Consider the following 21,117-nt stretch of genomic DNA (forward strand, 5'->3'; position numbering starts at 1 on the left):
TTTGTCATGGTGCTCCTTGCACCACTTTATCTTACAAAACAGTCTGGAGCTTGAAGCTAGTTTGCCCAGTTTTGGTGTGTCCTAGCAGAAATCATCTATCAAAAATCATTTAAAGCTATGTGGTAAGTGATTTTATGCAGCACTATGGACACAGGCAAGATTTCACCCAGCGACAGTGCCTGTGTCCTTAGATAGGCTCCTAAATCTGACTTTTTGCCAGTGTCACTGACGCTACCATCACACACAGAAAAACCCTGGCCTTGTAAAAGAAAGAAGACACTGACAGCACTGACCCTTCTCTATATCCAGGGTCCTACCAGGGGGTGATGGGTAGAACTGTCTTCTCCAGATATTCAGAGCCTCCTTCTCAATCGACATCTTTCATTTCAAAGGGGTGGAGGGGGAAAAAAATTCAGTGGGTGTGTAAACTGGGTCTGGACATGAGCATCTGCAGAGACAAAATTCTTGGTACAGATCTGGAAAGCCTCTCAAAAGCATCTGTGGTCTCATCTCACAACAAACTCCACGTGGCTCTGTATGTGCACTGAGCAAGAAGCTTCTCTGAGCTGGCAGACAGGATGTGGAGAAATGCTCAGAAAAAACCAGTTCTGCCCTAGTGTGTGGGAAATGAGTGTCTGAGGGCTTCATCAAAACCATTTAACTCAGGGTTTCCTGTTGTACCTTCCCATCAGGCACCCCAGTGGTGACTCTCAGGGCTGCAGGCTGTGTGTGACCTTCAGAACAGCCACCCCACCACTCATTAGACAGCTCTGCCCCACTGGTGGCCTAACCAAGGCAGTCACATGCTGCATGGTGGTGTGGTGTGTTCACAGGGGCAGGAGGAGGTGTCCAGTGTGCCTGTTGATTACTGGATCAGCTGGTGGCCCATCCATCAGCTCCTCAGGTGTATATGGGCGGGGACAGACATGTATGACAGGCTGGGTGCCATCTGCTCTTGCATCTGTGGGGACTCAGTCCAGAACTGAGTGGCCAGCCTGTCATGCATGGAACAGCAGAGGGGCTTGCTAGGAGAGCAAGTTAGTGATCACAGCCCAGTCTGATGGAGAAGAAGGGCTGGTAGCCTCCTCTCTTCTCTCTGCCAATACTTGGTGCACCTCATTTCCCAGGGCTGGCACGCTGTTTTCTGTTGCAGTTTCCAGGACAAGAAAAATAAGCAGGGCCATTGCTGTCTGGACAGCTATAACAGATCCACAGGGAAAATTATTGCCCTGGCTTAGCCTCTGCTTGTTCATCTTCCACCTTTTTCATCTAGAAAATGGAAAAGCCAGCCAGGTCTTTAATAGGCTAATTAGGAAATGTAAAGCATGATGTGCTATTTGTGAATTCAGCTCTTTTGGCCCAAAAGGGAAAAAGGGGAGTTTCATCGTATGGGCTTTTTGTCACCATTTCCTCTGTTAAAATCACACATTGATCCCTTGAATTTAGACAAAGTCCTTTAATGAATGAGCTTATTCCCATCCCTGCCTATGCAGACTTTTAATGTTTGTCTCAGTAGGATCTTTCCTTCCAGTTGGGTGTGACCAGTTTCAGATGTACATTACCAGAGTCCATCCCCTCATTCTTGTAATGGGCCAGAAGCTGCTGATGCCTTTAAGTATCTCACTGCCTTAATGGGATTTGCTGCTGGCTGCCAAATTGATATCTAGTGTGTAAGCTGGAGAGAGGGGCGAGAACTGCTCCCTCACCTATTAATAAATCAGCACTGCAAAGAAGAGTTTTGTGCTGGGAGCCAAGTCTCACCAGTACACGCTGCTGAGGGAGGGGGTGGTTACATGAGAACAGCTGCCCTGCAGGGAGCTGGGCTCAGAACAAAGGGATTTGGCCCAAAGTGACAATGCTGCAGCTTTAGCAGAAGCATGATCCGTCCGGGAGGCCTCTCAGCATCACTTAGCTGGTGTCCCACGAACAGCCCTGCTGGAGTGACTGCTGCTGCCCTGCATACTGAAAGGCTCCCCTCAGCCAGGACTTAAAAAAAAACATGGGAGAAAGAAGTAGGGAGCTGTGTGCCAGCCATTTATTTCAGTGACTAAGAATCATCCCTTCCCCTGAAGGATGGGATGAAGCATCCCACCCAGACAAATGGGTCCTGAAAAGCAAAGGTGGCTCCTGCTCAGCCTTGGATTGGGTTCTGCACTTCCCAGCTCTGCAGAGCCCAGCCCATTGTGGATGCCTTAGTATCCTATTAGGAACAGGCCAGAGGAGATGCTCACCCTGTCCAGTGTCCCCATGGCAGCCGTGTGCACAGCCCCAGGGCTCATGGCTGTTTTGCTTGTTGCCAAGGCCATTACTCTCATTGAAGGCCTGAGATTGCTTTGCACTTGGAACAAATTAATCTTCATTAAAGGATGAATAGAAGATATTTTCTTTGGCTGTCAAGGAGGAGAAAACACAGGAGATGTTCAGGAAGGAAAATGCCATACATGTCCCTTCAAATACATGCCAATGGCAGGCCAACTCAGGATCATTTCCTACATGGTTCCTTGACTTGTTCAGAGCCTGACAGGCTTGTCTCCTTGCCATGGGCAGTATCTGCACCCATAGTAGAACAAAGGTGCTTCTTGGGTATGATGAGTCAGATGGCTCATGCTCCAGTAGTGTCAGTCTCTACACTGATCAAACAGGGTTTGTGATGATGGCTTAGATGTCTGCTTGGTGTACCATCTGTTGCTAGGTGAGATGAATCCTGCCCTGCAATGGCTTTGTCATTACACCAGAGAATCCTGGCCCTGTTTTTATTGTTTTGTTCCTCTAAAATTACCCCAGGAGATCCTGGAAATGTCCTGGCTGAGACAAAGGGTCAGCCTTGGAGAGTGGAGGCAGCGTGTGAGCACTGGGGCAGCATGCCTCAGTGTACGTGGCTCTTTGAGCCAGTCTGGGAAGCTTTTGTATCTTCCAGAGAGGCACAGGTGGAACAGGACACCAAGGAGGGCTTGTCCTGGACTGAATTCAAGGTGCCAGAGCAGACCCTGAGCTGGTGGAGAGCTGGCCTGGTGCAGGTGCATCTGGGAGGTCTGATCTGCTGCCCGGTCCCCAGGAGAGGGGCAGGTCTCTCCTCAAAGAGAAGGATTATGGCTGTACTTTTGGAAACCAGTTCAGCCAGCTGGGAGGTGACCCAAGTGATGGAGATCCTACCCTGGAGGTTTCTTGATGTCACCAGAAATAACACAACCTTCCAGCGACAGCCCTGATCCAGCCCTAGGGGCACTGCAGTAAATTCTAATTCTGCCCTGGTTTCCTACAGCCCAAGAAGAAATTGTGTGATATGAGAGGAGGCGTAGCATGGTTTTACACAGGCAACAAGTGCAGGGGCTCATTCTCACCCATCCCTCAACAAGGGGCTCCTCTCCACACTGCCTTCAGAAACCTTGTGGCTGTGCATCCCCAAGTGGAGTTCAGAGTGATTGTGCTAAAATTAAGGTAGTAATTGAGATAATATTTTAAGCTGCCAGGAGACAACAGCCTTGCAACAGAATCCTCCTGCATGGCACAGTGTAAAGCAGAAAAAGAAAACATCGGATTACTGGCTGGAGAGTTGTACTATCATTTATAGATATAAAACCTGTGCCTGAGGAACCGGGTGAGTGTAAATGCAGGCAGGCAGGTGCCGCTTTTTGCTGGGTTTGGAGAGCCAGAGGAATGCCTCTGAAGGGACGCTAGAGGGAAGAAGAGAGTCTCACAAGCGCAACTTCCAAAAGCAAAAAGACTCGAAAACCAAACCCAAGCAGCTCCAGGCCGTTCAGGAGGCATTTGGCACTCAGTGGGCTCCACATTTTCTTTTTACCTAGCCAGCATCCAGTGTGCTGGCCTCGTGTGGTGCCCCAAATGCTCTATGCTGGTAGTGGCTTGCTGTATCACACACCTCTTCCATGTATTTGGAAATATTTTCTTAGGAAGCCTGCAATGCACACATCCCAGACCCACTTTGGCACTGGAAAGCTGAGGTGCTTTTGGGGTGTTATAGGGCAAGTCCATATGATAATGCTGTGTGCAACCCCAGCATGTCTTAAAGATATGATCTTTGTCCCAGCCTACAGCTGCAAGCTGCAAACAGGCACAGCAGGGATCTTGGCCCTCTTCCTGATGTCAGGATAGCACTGGAAGATCCTGGCAGGTACCAGGGGCTGGTCCCAAGGCCTCAACATCTGCCACCACCCAACCCACGTAATTTCTATCCCAGCCCTTCCCCCATGTGGAATTTGTCAAAAATCAACGCCCACATTCTTACTCCTGCTTTGTGGGCAAGTTCAGACCCTTCTTCCCCAACAGAGAGCACCAGCCCTGTTCCTTCTCCATCCCTGGGCAACTTTGCTGCTGCAGGCTCTTGTCACCTGCATAATCCACACCCCTGGGGACACTTAGAGCCATGACAGGGACCTGAAGGTGAGTACCACAGCAGCTGCTCTCCCCTCTGCAGCCAAACCCATCAGCCCTGGCGGTGCTGCCTGCAGGGACAGTGCTGAGCTTGTGCTGCCTCCTGGTCGTGCCCTGGAGCCATCAAGGCTGCCAGACTGGGGCTGTGCTGGGCTTGTGCTGACCCAGGGGACAGCAAACGTGGCTCTACCATCCGCCACATAAAGGACACACGGAGATGTCAGGTTCAAGGGAGAAAGAAGAGGTGGAACTGCTGTGGGGGGAGGCAATGGAAGCCTTTAGGGGGTCTGTCCAGCAGGAAGGCACTTGTTTAGCAGAGGGGGAAGCACACTGCAGCGGGCAGCACAGGGGAGGTGGACACTCCAGCAGCTGGGGTCAGGCTCGGAACAGCAGCAGTCCTGTCACAGCAGGAGAGGCTTGTTCTGCTGCATCAGAGGTGGGGGCAGTAACCAGGCTGGGCTGATGGATCCCCCTCCAGCCCCCTCAGGAGTGGAGGGATTAGAGCAGATCATGCTGTGCCCAGACCACCCAAATGACTGCTATGTCTTGCCAGGGCAAGCACCTTTCAGCGTCTAGGTATGGACCTCTCAGCCCTTACCAGAAAAATGCTGCACACCAGGAACAACAATCAGGATCAGGACAGGTCATCTTGCCCAGGAGAAGGGGATTTCCTGGGATTAGACACCAAATCTTCCCTGTTCAGAAGCTCAGCCCCTAAAGCTGCTAGGGTCTTCCAAGGAATGTTTCCTGCTACCCAGGTGGGGCTTCACAGTGATAGCAAGGGATTAAAATATTTAGAGGTCGTGTAGGGTCAAAGCAACAAGTACTTTTCCCCCATGGATGATCACTAACAAAATTAGTTTTTAAGTAGGGAAACAAAGCCATCTCAAACCCTATATTTTCCCAGATTTCTCCTATCCCTTTTATCTAGTGTCAATTTTGGTGGTTTTGAAGAAGAAAAAGAGATGTATTACTTTTCCCTTTCAACTGCTGTTGCCAATCCTGACCTTTTTTTTCTTTTTTTTTTTTTTAATTATGAACAGTCCAGGGGAAGCAGGAATCCAAGGCACAAGCCTGTGGCTTAGATTAGTGGCATGTAAAACCAAATGAGAGGCCCTTGCTGCTGTGGAAAAAGCAATTGCCTTAAGATCAAGAAACTTTGCAAGTGATGTACCAAAGAAAGGAAAGAGATGGACAGGGCTGCCATGTTGTGCTGGCATTTGGAAAGGTGGCCAAAAATGCAAGAGGCAAACTGTGTGTGTGCAGCTCTGTGTGTGTGTGTGTGGATAGCTCTGGCATCACTGTCACCCTGCCCTGAGACAAAGGCAGAGGGCTTGGGAGTTCGAATGAGAGCTGCAGGATTAGTTTGGGATGCTGGAGTGTTGCAGGCAGAATGGAAGTTCCAGACAAGGTTTTTCATGGGGACCCTCCCATTGAGCCACAAGGGTCAGAAAGGATACCCTTGATTTCTAAACTTCTCAGAGAGGAATCTGAATCCAATCCTTGGTCAATGGTTTATGCCTAAAGAATTATATAGGTGTAATTGAGCCTTTATACAGCTTTGTGCTGCAGAATTAAGGATGGATAACCACATATATTTATATGAATGAAATAAGCTATTTTTTTCAATTGATGATTATAATGATTACACTAAAATAAAAACTTTAGTCAGCATTGTTTACTACACTAGTTTTAACTACTAGTATAGTGCACCATTTTTTATGAATATTGAAGCAATTAAATTAAAGTTGGCAAAATAATTATGAAGTAGAGATTGATGTTGCGAATTTCAATGACCGTGGGCAAATCTCTTATGCTTAGCATTGAGGGGTGTCTCAACTCAAAGAGGAATCTGTACACAGATCCAAAAAGGAGGGTATTAGAGGACCCTGCCATTAAAAAGCAGGACTGGGTTTTTGTAGTATGATGTGATTGTAGTATGATGTGATTTTGTAATATGATGTCAGCCATATGTTTGTAGGCCACCTGTGTCAGCACTGCAGCCTTTAGCTCAGCACCATTGGATAAGTCATCAGTACTAGCACTTGTTGGTTTCTTTATCAAAAGCTTTGTCTGCCACCTCCTCACCAGTGCCAGTTTCTGTCAGGAAACATTGTTCTTCACATCCTCAGAATGTTTAACTTTGGGCTTGATGAGTCAGCCTCCTCTCAGCATTCTTCTGCACCAAAAAGCAGCCTGACTCCTCCTACTCCATTTACCACTGATAGCCTGATAACTTCTGCAAATAGGGTAAAGTCTGAGCTGTTTTACCCCCACCTAGGCAGAGCATCCTGCTACAAGGAGGGCTTAGCCCCCAAGACCCTGATGGGGTCTGTAGCTCAGCCACTGCCAATTCAGTGTGGAGATAGCAATGAGCTGCAAACACACTCCTCCTCCATTTGCAGCTCTTGGCAGGCTTTTTGTCTCCTCCTGGATGCTTGAGCCAGCACAGTCTCCCAGTGAGTCTCTGGCACAAGGACTCTGAGAATCCTTTCATTCTAGATCACAGAATGGTTTGTGTTGGAAGGGACTTTAAGGATCACCTAATTCCAACACCATGCCGTGGGCAGGGATGCCCCAAGCTGTGTCCTACCCCAAGGCACATTCCCCATCTCCCCTGACACTGCCTTTCCCTGCTTCAGGTCAGAGAGGAGATGAGGCCCAAGCAGCTCTGCAAATCTCAGCATTTCTGTTTCCCTCTGTTCTGGGGTATCGGTGCAGTGGGGAGCACCTCCATGTTCACTTGTGTGGTGGGGTCACCCCAAACACCAGCAGTCACCCCACACATCTCAAGCAGCATTTCAGCCTCATGATGAAGGCAGCAGAAGCCCTTTCCTGCCCCCCATGGAGGTGTCACCCAGGCAAGCATATGAGCAGCAGCAGCACGGGTACATGGGCAGGGTCAGCCCTCCTGGCAGGGCCAGTGGTTTATAAAGCATCAGGGCAGATTTCCAGCTGGTGCAAACAGGCGCTGCCTCCCTGATTTTCACCCAGGCTAGCTTGCTTATATGTGCTAGCTGCAGAGCTGGTCCTTCAATCTGCAAGCACAGTGCCTGTCTTGGCCAGGATGCTGGGGTGCTGGCAGGGTTTGGCTGGTTTATTTAACGGGTGCTGGGGCTGCTGTCTGTCACACACAATTCACTCCTGTTCTGGATCACAGAGTTTGAACCATCTCCTGTTTCCAATGCTTCTGTGACAGCTTTGTTTGCAGTAGCATTGACATTCAGCAGCTGCCTGTGCTGCATGGCCAAGTGGGCTACCAGAGCTTAAGGGCATCTCCCAGGCTCCCATGAGACCAGCAGGTGCTCAGCACCCATCTGTATCTGCATCCCGCTGACCTCTGGGAGGCACTGCTCCAAGCTTGTGGCTTAGGTCTGGGAATGGTGTGCTTTGGTTCTGACACATCAGCCCAGGTGTGTCCAGACTTCCCCATCTCCTGTTTGGACATATACTGGTGCTTTTCACTGGAGCCACAGGCTCTTCACAATGGGATCATTGGTTGGCTTGGGATGAAAGACCCAGGGATGAGCTAGAGTTCGCCAAGGTGAGCGGGCAGGTGCCAATTCACATGCTCTGAGCAAATTAATGATGCTGCCAGGGAGAAGGCAGTAGTAGACAAAAAATATAGCTGAAAAGTAGGAGAGAGGGGAGTAGAAGAGAATATAAAAATATCTCTGTTAGAGTATATTCTAACCCCTTAACCTTTTGTCCCTGGTCCTTCATCATTTCCAATTGTAGCCAGTAGCAGATGCCCAGGGAAAAGCCATTGGAGCGTTGGAACAGGGCAAGTTAACATCTTTTCCTCATCTTGCCTCACCTCTGTGGTTGCACAGGACAAGTAAACATCAAAATGGGCCCAAAATGCTCTCTGGCTTTCAGGAAAATCTGTAGCTCAGTGGCTGTGAATTTCATCAGTGAACTTAAGTCTTTGCATTTAATACACAGCAGATATGGTTAGATTTTTCTCCAGGAAGTCTCCCAAGCTTTTTGCAGGGGTGGCATCCCCTTGACACTCCTTGTCCCCATACTGGGATGCAGCTGGTGCAACTGCCAATGGCTCCACATTTCCAAGGATTTATTTCCATTTTTCTTTCTAATATTGAAAGCCCAGAATAATAACTGCTATGGGGGGATACAATGTTTATTTTGCAAGAGGAGTAGCATTTAACAGAGACCGTCATTGCTACTTATTCACAGGCTGTTACCCGAATTTCTCTACTCTCTTTCATGCTGCTGCATGTCACCTCTTCCTTGCTCCACGTATTTCCAGGAGCAGGCTCTCCCATGCAGGGCTTGTCTCTGAGGTTTCCCCTTTGGTTTACTGGGGCACTTTGTCCTCCAGCATCACTTGCTCTTCATGGCCCTGCATCCTTCAAATTGCAGAGCAAGCAGTAGGATTGTGCATGGAGAAGGGACAGGGGGAGCATGCCAGGCTCCATCCCTCTCTAACACCCCAGCATACCCAACCTCTCCCCAGCATACCCGTGCTCCTGAGTGGGCAGTGGGCAGCCTGGGAGATGGGTGAGCCCTTGGTGCTGCAGGTGCAAGTATTTGCACCCAGGTTCCTGCCAGGGCTATGGAGAGGAAGAGCTGTCCCCCGATGCCCTTGCCCACCCGATGGGGACCTGCCACAGTGCCAAGTGTCACTCTTCCCGTGGCTGAGCCCTGCGGCAGCCCGCCTTTTCCTTATTTGTTTTTCTCCCTTTGAGAGCTATTCTTTCCCTCCCATATGCTGTAATAATTACAAGTGATAACTTAACAGCTGCTCTGCTATTCCGGGCTCAGCAGAGCCACGCGCCTCCACCTTCCCTCCCTCCCACGGCTCTGGGTCAATGTCTTGGCTCCAGCAATCAGGGATTCCTGCAATTTTTGCCACTCAGGAGGATCTGGACTCTTTTCCCCTCCATTGCCATCTGTCTCCCACCCGCCCGCCCCAGCATCATAAAGGGGGATGGGACTGTGACATCCATCTGTTACCATGGAGAAAGCTGAGCCAGCGAAGGGACGTACCCTGCATCCTGGGTGAAGGCCAGCAGAGAGGGGGTGAAAGGGATTTTCTTTTGTATTTGTTTCATTATCATGTGTCTGTTGTCACTCATGGGGTCTGCTGCAGGTGACAACCACCACCCTTGGTCGCAACAGACCTTAGGAACTCCCTAAGCCCTCTTGCTGGAGAAGGTGGTGGCCTTAGGCCTGGTGTGGCATCCCAAATGGCGGACCAAGTCCACATCACTAAAATGAACCATTTGCCTACCTTCCTCATGTGCAAGAGTGGTGGTGGCTCCCAAGGAGATGATAGACCCCCCCAAGAGCAGCCCTGGGGCCCAGGGCAGACCCAGGCTTCCCATTTTGGGTGTGAAAGGGTTTTTCTCCTTTTGCAAGAGAATTTTGCCTCCAGTTTATCTGATTGCTGAAAGCCCAGCATGAAAAAAGTCACGATGATGTGTTTCTTCTTGCTCCCCACAAAGGAAATGCTGCATCTCTGTGCATTCCAGTACTTCCCCAGTCAGCAAGGCTTCTCAGGCCAGAAGTGTCTCTCCAGCACAGATGACAATTCCCAGAAATGTGTAAAGACAGTCCGATGATTGTAGCGAGAGACACACAAGTCTGTGTTGGGCAGTGTCATCTATCCAGCCTACAAAAGGCTGCATTCTGCTTCCCAAGAACTGGAAATCTAACACCTGCTTGCTTGCTCCTGTGCAGTCCCATACTGGTCACTTCCCATATTCCAAAGGCAGCGGTCCCGGTGTCTCTGGTTGCAGCCGGCTCAAAACTGTGGAACTGCCCACACAGCAACCTGAGAAGGTTCTGCAGCATGGCCAGCATCTGAATTCATATTTGGCAATCTGCAGTGCAGGCAGGGTGCCTGTGCTTCCTCCCTTATGTGTGCTGCCCTTTACTGACATAGTAAAATGCTGGGAATTAAGGACAGGATTTTACCTAAGGATGGGATTTGCCAGAGCCATAAGTCCACAGTGGTCTTGGCTCTTCTCACCCTGCACAAACATCATCTGCACATCTGACACATATCACAGCAGCTGACATCTGCCCCTGCTACCTGCCAGTTGTCCTTGTAGGCAGCAGATCCCACAGGATACCTAGGGCAGGTCTTTATAAGGGGCAGTGGTGGATAATCTTCCCTGTGGTCCTCCCAAAGTTGTAAGTGGGAATAAAAATTGGGAGTGTGCAAGAAGGTGGGCCTTCCTAGGAATTTCACTTCCCAGGCTGGGAATTCTGCTGCTGACACCACATCAAAGCAATGGTGGGCAAGGTCAGGGTCCACAGATAGGGGTGTTGTGCATGCAGACACTTTTCACACATCAGGGTGACCACAGAAATTGCAGCCCTTGGCTTTTGGGTCACCAGTTGCAATGCTATGCCTTGAATTGTGCCCCACCCAGAGGGCCTTTGGAAGAGGTGACGTGGTGCTTATCTGAGCTGGCTTTGATGCTTGGCAGCTGTGCAGGACCACCAAGCAAAGGCTTCGATGGTGGCACTGGGACACACTGGAGGAAAGCTCACCAGGGGAAGCAACACGTGCCTCGCTTGCACCTCCCACACAGGAGTAGGCTGCCCCAGGAAGAGGCAGCTTGGAAAGCCTGTGCCATCTCGTAGGGAGAGCTGGCAGCTCCATCTGGCTCTGCTTTGGAGGAGCCTCTGAGGAGCTGCCGAGGGTGGCCAGAGCGGGGCCCGTGGGTGGTGTGCTAGGAGCAGGAGAGGAGGAGCAGAAAGAGGAGGAGGAGGAGTGGGTGGGATACATGTGCCCCACACTGCCAAGTTCCCCTTGCAGGGAGGTAATCCTTCATTAAAGCAACTGCAGGGGCTTGTGTGTGGTGAGATGCTGGTGCTCGGGTGCAAGGGAGGTGCTACTGCACAGTGACCCCACAGCGACCTGGGGACACGTAGGGCTTTGTGTGCCGGAGCTTCAGCCCACAAGTGCTCAAAGCCACCAAGTGCATTTGCTGCACAGCAAAGTCTCTTTGCAGCTCTGCTCATTTTCACGGGTCTCGCACCTTGCTTTTACTCTCCAGAAAGGCAGTAATTTTTTTCTTGAAGATAGCAATGTGCTAACGGAGCTCTCATTGAAACAGGGCAGCCAGGGTATTTGTTAGGATCAAAACACATGGGGTTAGCACTGTGCTCCTCACTTCTCCGAGCCCAGGCTATTGCACAGCAAAATTACAGTCCTTATCTGCACCCAGGTTTTGCAGCAGTGTAACTGCAGCCATTTGGTTTTTAGTTTCTTCATTTCAATCTCTTTGATCATGTGCCACGATTAATCTGATCTCTATGAGTAGGAGTCAGAAGAAAAATTGTAATCGTCTGTGCCTTTGGCATGCGAGAACGGAATAATTTTGTAGTCTCATCTCCACGCTGGTAGCTCTAGGAAAAGTCTCCATCCTTTCATCAGCTAGCAACACCATGCAAGGCTAAGGGATACTGATCTAAATGGAAATATTGAGAGCTAGGTACCATCACTGTTCCTTGTTCCCTAATTTTTCAGGCTGCACCATCTCCATGACACAAACCACATGGTCAGTGACTGAAACGCAGCTGGCAACATTGAGCTCCAAACACAAAGATAAATTCATGATAAGCCCTCTGCTGTTATTTGCTCTCACCTGCCTTGTCATGACACCAGGCAGCTAATTCCCTGTGTGTTTCCTTGCCCGAGTCAAATGAAACGTGAGGTTTTGTTGGGCTGGGAGGAAGGGAGCAGGGGGAAAGGACATGGGGAGGTTGCATCATGCTGCCCAGCCCTGTCCTGGCTCTCCTGACAGTTTTTCCTTGCCATTTGCCACCACCAGTGCAGCACTGGCACTGGTTTTTGCTGTCCTGACAGCTACATAGAGGTGTTTCCCCCACTAGCCCAGAGTGCCCTTGCCCCCACTGCAGAGCATTGCTTTAATTCTGTCTGCACCAACCCTGGTGTCCAACACAGCCCTTTCTGTTTTGAAAGCCCTCCCCTTCCTAGGCAAAATGATCCAAATTCCTTTACCAGCACATCTCTTCACTTTACTCCCCATCTGATTGTATAGTTCTCTTTGAGCATTGCTTACTTTTATTGAAAAGCATTACCAGCACAGAGCAGAGATAACCATGTAAGGGACCTCTTTTAAACTGCCCAACAAGGCATTATTAACCCATATCACAGATTATGATCAAAAGCATCTTTTCAATAGAAATCCTTCTTCTTGTCCAATGGACTATTCCAGCAAAACCAACTCACTTTGTCCTCCCTTTGCCCAAATGTTTATCCCATGTCATGTCACCTGTACTTCTGTTGAATTATGTTTTGCATTGGGTTTTATTCCCTCCCCACACACCCTTAGGAAGTGAGCAATTCCTTTCCTAAGCTCCATCAGAGATCAACAGGTGCCAGGGAGGTGGGAAGAATGCTGAGACTGGAGGATAGAGAGCCCAGAAGAGCCATTTTTCTGCTCAAGTGCATCTGTCCACAGCACCAGGTTTACAGAAAAGGCCTGGATGGATTATCACTGACCCCAAGTCCCCTCACAGACCCTGAGGGCTTCTTGGCTGCCCAGAGAGGAGAGAAACTCTCAGGTGCCTCTGTTCTGGTGTAATAATCATTGGCAATTTAAAATCAGCCAAGAGCTGTATTGACAGTGCCATTTTGAACATAATGGACTAATGGTCCTTTCAATTTAATTAAGGATTTTTTCAAAGAATTACAAACTAACCTGAATTAAGATGAGAGTGTATACAGAAAGACTTAATGTGGTTCCACTAATTTAGATTTGCAGTCCTAATTATTTGGATTAATTTTCCAAAAGGAGGCATGACATTTCTATTGGTGTAAAGACCCATAAGAAGTGTAGCAGGTGTTTTGAAAGTGAAATAGTTTTGCCTTTTCAGGGGTGCAAGTCTTGGTAACACATCTTTTAAGAATGTGTATTAGTACCCCCTTCTCAGGCAAGAATAAGCTACAGAAATATAAAGGATCATGCTTCAATTTTCAGGTGTGTGTGTGTCTGCACATATATATACATATATACATATATATATGTATATATATACACACACATATATCTATATGCATGGGGGTGGGTGGTTGTGTGTCTGCCTGTGTCTATGTGAAAAAACAATGGCTGGGAAAGTTGTTCCACTTTGATTACTCCAACAGCTTTAAATCAATGTAACACCTGAATGGTAGCAAGGTTTGAAGCAGGGGCCAGAAGGTGATGACAGAATCATCTGTGGTGGTTTATGACTTGTTTTTCGTCCTGTTTCTTCCCCTCTTCCTCCTCTCCAAGCTGCTCAGTACTTTCTGGCTGCTCAGGATTGATGTGCCCATAGCAGTGGCAGTTGGAAGCACTGGGAAACTTCTTCTCATCCCCATAGCACACTTGACTGGGTTTAGCTTGGACAGCCATGGTTCTGAAGTTCCCTCACTGCCCAGCTATGAGAGATCCCTTTAGGAAAAAAGGAAATCCAAGTCACTTTTCTTTGCAGAAGAAACTGCCCTGGAGCCCCCCATCCAGTGCATCCAGTGTTTGCTGGAACACTGCTTCGAAAGGTGTGTTGTAATTGAGTCATCCAACTCTGCCTTGCCAAAAGATCCTTAAGGTACCATGTTTTGCTCTGCTGTCCTTAACGCCGTTGATGAGAATGGGTGGTTTTGGGAGCAGGCCAGAGCAGCCTCCGGCCCTCTGCACAGCAGGGTGGGGGGAAAGAAGCCACTTGTGGTGTTTGACTTGTGGTACCACCCAGATGATCAAACAGAAACACTGCTCCTTTGGGAATGTCACTATCTCAGCACACACCAGAGGAGGATCAGGGGTGGGTGAAAACCTTGGCTTTGGAGAAGAGACACCAGAGCCAAGACCTCGGTTACGCTTCTGCAATACAAGGAAATCCAAGGGTGGCTGAGTCAGGCTGTGAGCAACACGCCTGGCATCTCCCAGGAGATCAGCTGCAGAGTCAGGAGCTGAAGCCTGCTTTTCTGCACACAGATCAGGTGCCTGCAGACGCTTGCAGGTGCGTAGGAGTGAGCTCGTCCTGGGAAAGGGAGACCAGTGGACTTCAGATGGGAGAAGAGCCATGGCTTGCCGTTCCTCCCAAATCCTGAAAACGGATGCTCATGGAAAAGCAGTATCCAATCTGTCTTTCAAATCCTGGGCAGTTTCCTTGAAAGAAATGGAAAGAGAAAAAGGGAAGAAAGGAGAATTGCCTTTTTTAAAACGTTTGCTTTAGGTAACCCTCCCACTTTGGGGTCTCAGGACTGAAAGCCAGGAAAAAAGGGCTTGTTGACCTGATGTTAACCTTCAGCTGTCAGCCATTCAGCTCCATGATCCTCACATGCCGCTGCTTAATCCAGGAGGGAAAAAAGCACAAAGCCTGCCCAGAGCCTGTGCCATCTCATTAACATTTGGCTTAGGCAAGATTTCTATCCTGCACAGGATAGAAGCAGCAGCTCCAGTTCAAACAGCTCTCCTCTGCTGTGTTCGGGGACAGAGGTTTGTCACAGCTTCTGCAGTGCTGTGCTTTGGGATCAGGGTCCTTGAGCTGACAAAACATAATTCAGGCAGAGATACTGGCATTTTTTGGCTAATTGAGAACCTGAACAGATATCTCTGTGAGGTCCTCCTGTGTGACAGAATGAGGTGGTTCCCAACGGCACAAGACACAAACCCAGCACAGGTTTGGCTGGTGCCTGGCACCTCTTATTAGCGTTGGGGATCCCACAAGGCCATAAAAGCCAGACTGCAGCTTCTGGTTTGACATCACATCCCACATCCCCATCAGGTGTACTCAGAGGAAGGTCATAGGGATTGTTGAGGAAGAAATAATATGGGAGGGACAAGGAGCACATGGGCCTCTTGACCTACAGCCAGACATCTACTGCCCCCAGGCCCTCGCAGCTTTCACTTGATTAAACATGAAAGCTCTGTGGTTGCCTGAGCTGGCAAACATGGTTCAGCACACCTGAAGTTGGCAGAGAGACCTGCTGCCCTGGGGTTGGCATGGGGCTGGCAAAGGTTTCCTCTTCTCATCTGGGAGCTGGCAAGAGTGTGTTCCCATCTGACAAGCGGGTGGGAGGAGGAAGGTGGGTGGCTTTATGCTGACTGATGAGAGCACTGTGCTTTTGGTGGTGGAGAAACATGGCCATGGCCATGGGCTGAGTGGGATCACATGAGCTTGGAGATGGAGCTTGAACCGTGTGAGAGATAGATGATTCTTTGAAGACATGGTGGGATTCTTCAGTGGGAGGACCTCTGTTCTAAGTATAACAAGTCACACTTTAGAAATAAGTTGGTTGAGGCTGTGGCTGTTTCTTTGATGTAGGCTGAGGACACACACTACAGGGAGAAATCACTCAGTGTTCTGCTTTCCTGTTGATAAACAGCTCTGATCCTGAGACAAGGCTGTGATCCGTGGGGCTGTTTAGTCATGAGGAAGTAGAAACTCCTGCACTAAGCCAGATCAAGGGTCTGAATTGCTGAGCATCCTGAGGCTTCAGGGAGCAGTAGGTTCTCCCAGGGGCATATTGATTAGCACTCCTTGGATTCTCACCCCTTGTCACTGCCTCTGGGAGTGAGGTCTACATGGGCAGAGTGTGGCCCATATGGCCCCTCACCATTTGCTACTAAAACAGGTCAAGAGCACAATCCCACAGGCTTTGTAAACAACATTTGTCTGTGTTTATTAATCCAGATTATGTTTTCTCCATCTACTGGTTTAATCTTCTCCTGAACTCATGCAAATACTCACAGCTGACAGCATCCTTGAGCAAGGAGTTCCCCACGTCTGACCTCCACCACACAAGGACCTACATGCTCTGAATTAGCCCCCATTTTTGCACTGGGAAGAGGCAGCAAGGCCAATCCCTGTCAGCCTTCTTTGGGCCATGCCTGACTTTGTAGCCCTCTGCCATAACCTCTCCAGCCATGTCTTTTCCAGACTGAGAAGTCCTGGTGTGCACAAGTCCTTGCTTGCAGGAAGGCTCCTCCAGACCTTTGATCCTCTTTCATCCCTTTCTCCGTGTTGCCCTGTTACATTTTGGATTCGAGGCTTCAAAGAGGTGCCTTTTGGGGCACAGGTCAGCACAGTGGCTTGGCAGGCATGCCTGCCCCACAGCCCTGGCTCTCTCCAGATGCTGCTGTTTCTTGGCCACAGGCTGTGCCAGCTCCTGTGATCCTGTTTGCGTAAGTAATTGGCAGTGCATACCACTCATAACCAGCTCTGAGTTTGTGTTGGGGTTTTTTTGATCCAGGGCTCTTTCTTTTCTGGAAGGGTAGATGTGTTTTCGGGGTGTTTTTATGAGTGCTGGTCTCCCTCCTGACTGCAAATCCATACTCCCAGCATGAAATCTGCTTGGTTCTCCTGCAAAGACCCATGGTGTGTAAGGGACTGTAGGTGAGAGCCTGGCATTGTCTGAGACCTGAAGGGAACATTTTCAGGGCTGTTCCAGCTCCTTTCCTTTGCTTTTATCCCAGGTAAAATGTATTTACATGATAGTGTAGAAAAGCATAATAGGCAGCCACACCTCACTGTGGTCAATTCACTCCCAGCCTATTTCATGCTGATAAGACTGTGATGGACTCAAATTGGAACTTCAAACTTCTTTGAAGGCATTCAGCCAATTGCAAAGGTGAGAACCAGCTGCACAGTTTGGGTCCTGAGATGAACTTTACTGTAGGTGAAGCTGTAACGATTTTGTCATGTGAATCTGTCTTGAGGAATAATTACTCTTTATATTTTTTTATTGTGGGTTTTTTTTTTTTTTTTTTTTGCTACAGTTTTTCCTTTCTCCTGGTCCCACCACAAATCTGCTCTCACTCTAATCTTTTCTTTGGCAGCTAAAACTATTATCTTTATTGTTTCAGGGCTTGGCTTCTTCCTGTTAGATCTCCTAATTGGATTTTTACTCTCCGATCCATTTAGTCTCTCCTGTGGTTTCACTAAAGCTCTTTAACCCTTTGGCACCAGCTTTGCTAACCAGTTACCCTGGAAGGTGCTCCTCTCCCTGATTTGCATAGGAACAGCTTTCCTAAGCCATGGGTGCCACCTCCAGTGTCACTGTCTGTACACAGTGTCATTGTCATCATCTCCTTCACTCTGAAGATTGCAAAGGCTCACTGGGATTTAACCAAGAATAACCAAAACAACCCACATCACCCTTTAAAAGGAGGTCTGAAGTCACCATAGAGCCAAAATCATCCAAAAATTATAACATTTCAGCTGTGGCTAGGAAAAGTCTGCAGCTTTGTCCAAATTCACCTTCCACCCAGACCAGGTGCCAGTCCTGTGTTCCTGGCTGTGTCTTAAACTGTGTTAGCAGCTACAAGAGCGTGAAACAGCAGTGGGGCTGTGACAAGTTCTGGCATAGGGTCACTTAACCCTTCCACACTTCATCCTCTTTGGAAAATGCTGTTTACTAAACATGCTTTCTTCCACCTCCCATCGATTTTGTTCCTTTGGCCTGGAAGCTCTGCTGGCCAGCACCTTGCCCCTGCAGAGCCTCACATAACAGTGCCAGAGTCTTCACTGAAGGCTTTGAGTGTGCCAGGAGTGGCCTGATTGCATTGCAGGTGCTTTCTGTACAGCTGGAAGCACCCCTGTGCTCCCTACCAGCAATGGTCTCCGTCCTCTCCATGAGTAAATCAGGGCTTTGTTTTCTCCAGCTGGCGGTACAATCCAAGCTGTCCTTGGAGCACAGCAAGATGGTGATGGAATCTGGCATGGAGGGGGCTTGGGTACCCCGTATCCCAAGAAGGGGCTGCTGGTTTGATGGCTTGAGCCATGCAGCTTCTCTGAGAGGAGGAGGGTGGAGCTGAGACAATGGCATCTCACCATGGGTCTGGTTTTTCCATCAGACCATGCTGTAATGCAGCCCTGAGATTTTTCAGGGAGCCAAGATCTTCACTTGTAACATTTCTTTGTAACAACTCAGGGCACTAGGAAGGAACCTCCCCTCCAGGTCAGTCAAGCCCGGTGCAGGCAGAGGTGATGGAATAAGACCTCCACTTAGCAAGATGTTAAGTACAAAAGGAGACGTAAATGCAAAGGGAGGAAAAATAGAGAAGAGGTACCAACCCTGCTAACTGGCTGCTCAACCCAGATCCAGCTGCCTGGCCCTTAACACGCCTCAATGGACCCAGTCCCTCTCCTCCTTTCGTTCTTTTTTCCAGCCTTTTTACAACCTCAGTGCCTTTGTGTTTGTGTTGCTGGAGTGTGTTGCCATGGTTAAAGTTGTTATTTTCGGCAGGGTTTGCATCTTACCTGTGAGACAGATAGATATGGAGATGGAGACGTGCATGAATATGTGTGTTTACCTTCATTTCAGTTCCCACTGGCCATGTGGAAAAACAAATCTGATGGGAAAGAAGAGCCCTTCAGGGGGAATGAGGAGAGAGGGAGAATACCACCTTGGAGGAGTTTTGCCAAGGAATACATAGGCTAAGCCAAAAGCATGGGATAGAAGAGATGATCGCTTGAGAGCTGGGGAGGGCAGAGATGGACAAAGGTTTGTAGAAGGTGCTATTGGACTGTGGAAAACACACAACTTCAAGTCAAGTCTGTTTTAAGGGTGGAAAGGTGGGGATCACAGTTCCCTCCCTGCACACTGTTCCCACACTGGCAGTGCCAACACAAAATTCCTCCTTAGCCCTGTCATTTTCCTTGGCTCTGGTTGCTCCAAGTGCTAAAAGAAGTTTTCAAGTGTTATTTTTAAAATTATTATTATTAATATGCTTATCAGATACATATTTAGTAAATTTTACTTTGTTCCTCTTCTTCTTTTATAATATTATTTATTCAAGGAACTGATTCTTTGGCACATTCCCATAGGTATTCTTGTCCAGAGGAAAATGATAACAAAACCTTTGGCTTTCAGACTTTTAGGATTTTTGGCTTTGGTGTATCAGGCCACAGTAATTGTATTGTTGTTCCTCGGGGAATGATTCAGAATAATAGATCTGCTAGGAAAGATGGACCAAGTTCCTGAGTTTTTTGGCTAATGTTATTATGCCCATCTGAATTGATGGAACAGTTCTGAATTGCCTCACTCAAACATGCATTGAATGAAGAATTGAATCAATATTTGCTAGGCCCTTTTCCAGCCCCTCCAGCTCACTGACACAATCCACCAGTGCTGCCTGTGCCTGGACAAAATGTGTGGGGCTGGTCAGGGGTGGCTCCTAGCCAAGAAGTGAGGCCCAGGCCTCTGGAGTATTTTGGTATCTCACATCCTTTGATTCTGCCTGGAGGCAGGACTCCTTTCCCATCTAACATGAGGCACGTGACTATGCCTGGCTATACCTGGCTCCTGCCGAAGCGGAGGAGGAAGATGGCACCTCCAGGGGCTGAGTCAGTCGCCTGAGAGAGAAATCACTCTCAAGTGGGATTTTTCCATTGACTGAGAATCTCCCCGAGTTACAGATAGGCTGCCTGAGTTAAACCTGAGATAAGAGATAGTGAGCTGGGGGTCTGGAAGTTCACTCCTGTCTCAGGTGAGGACCGAAGGGGTTGGGGATAAAGGGGAGCACTTCTAAATCATGTGCAAGTAAGTGCAGAGATGGCTTTTTCTCCATGGGAGAAATGCTGATAACAGCCCCAGCTCAGTATTTCTGACAGCCTTATCCCCAAGCCCCACTACTGGCCAAGGCTGCTATTTGCCTTTGTCATGGGTGTTGCTGCACCGTGGCAGTGCCCAGACAGCCAGGTCTTACTGCCTTGTTCAGCCCTTGGAACCTGCTGTTAAAAGCACTGACAGCACTGATAGGGATGTCCTTTCATATCCACTGGGCTCCACGCTGACACAACCTGATCTCCGGCCATTTTGTCTGTTCCCTTTGGGAAGGCTGCCAGAAATGTCAATGTTTTCACCCTCCTGATCTGTATGGCAGCAAAGCTGCAGCCATGCCTGACAGCTGACACCCTCCCCAAGCTTTGTAATTGGGGTGATGGAGCTAATGAGGGGGTGAATGCATCCCATCACTTTCTGTGATTGTCATTCACCTTCTCCTGCCGCATCAAGTCAATGGAGAAATCTGGTATCTGAGCCAAACAAGGGACATCTGTAACCATGGTCTAACCAGCACTGCTGGAGGCTTGGTCCTGAGGATGAGCAGAGCAACCTCAGAGCCACACGGACACCTCCCTGTGTGCTTGTCTGCTCTATAGTCACCACAAATTAACTGCAGGTATGTCCTGAAAATTAATTAGTTCAAGACCTTTACAGCCTCACATGGGCCATCTTCTGCAGAAATAGTGTCCTTAATTAAATCATACCTCCTTCACAAGGAGCTCTCTTGAGCCCAAAGGCAGGAAAGGCAGTCAGGCTGCCTGGTGCTGTACTGGCAAGATGTGGGTTCACTGGGAAAAGGCTGCTACTGCTCATCCACATCCACCTGCAGGGCAGAGTGGGGTGAGGAGCCAGCCTGGATTCGTTAATTGCTGGTGTGGGGTGGCAAGGAAACCAGCCCAAGTGCTGGCCACAGGAGTGCATAGCACCTCAGCAGCACGGCTAATTAATGGAGTGAAATGGATGTTTGGGACGTGGTAAAATGGGGAAGTGAGTCAGGCACAGCACCACATGTAGCTGATCCTATGGTTCCACCCTCCAGCATGCTCAGACCCCTCTTCAGGTCACCTTCTCTTGTGAGCTGGCAAAACCTCAATGGTTTTCTTCTGGGGAGAATAAATGACAGGGAGCAGGGTTAGCAGAAGCCAGGTGCACTTATCCCAGAGGCTCACATGTAG

This window comes from Fringilla coelebs, assembly GCF_963513975.1.
Source record: "Fringilla coelebs genome assembly, chromosome: 6".
In the NCBI taxonomy this organism is placed as follows: domain Eukaryota; kingdom Metazoa; phylum Chordata; class Aves; order Passeriformes; family Fringillidae; genus Fringilla; species Fringilla coelebs.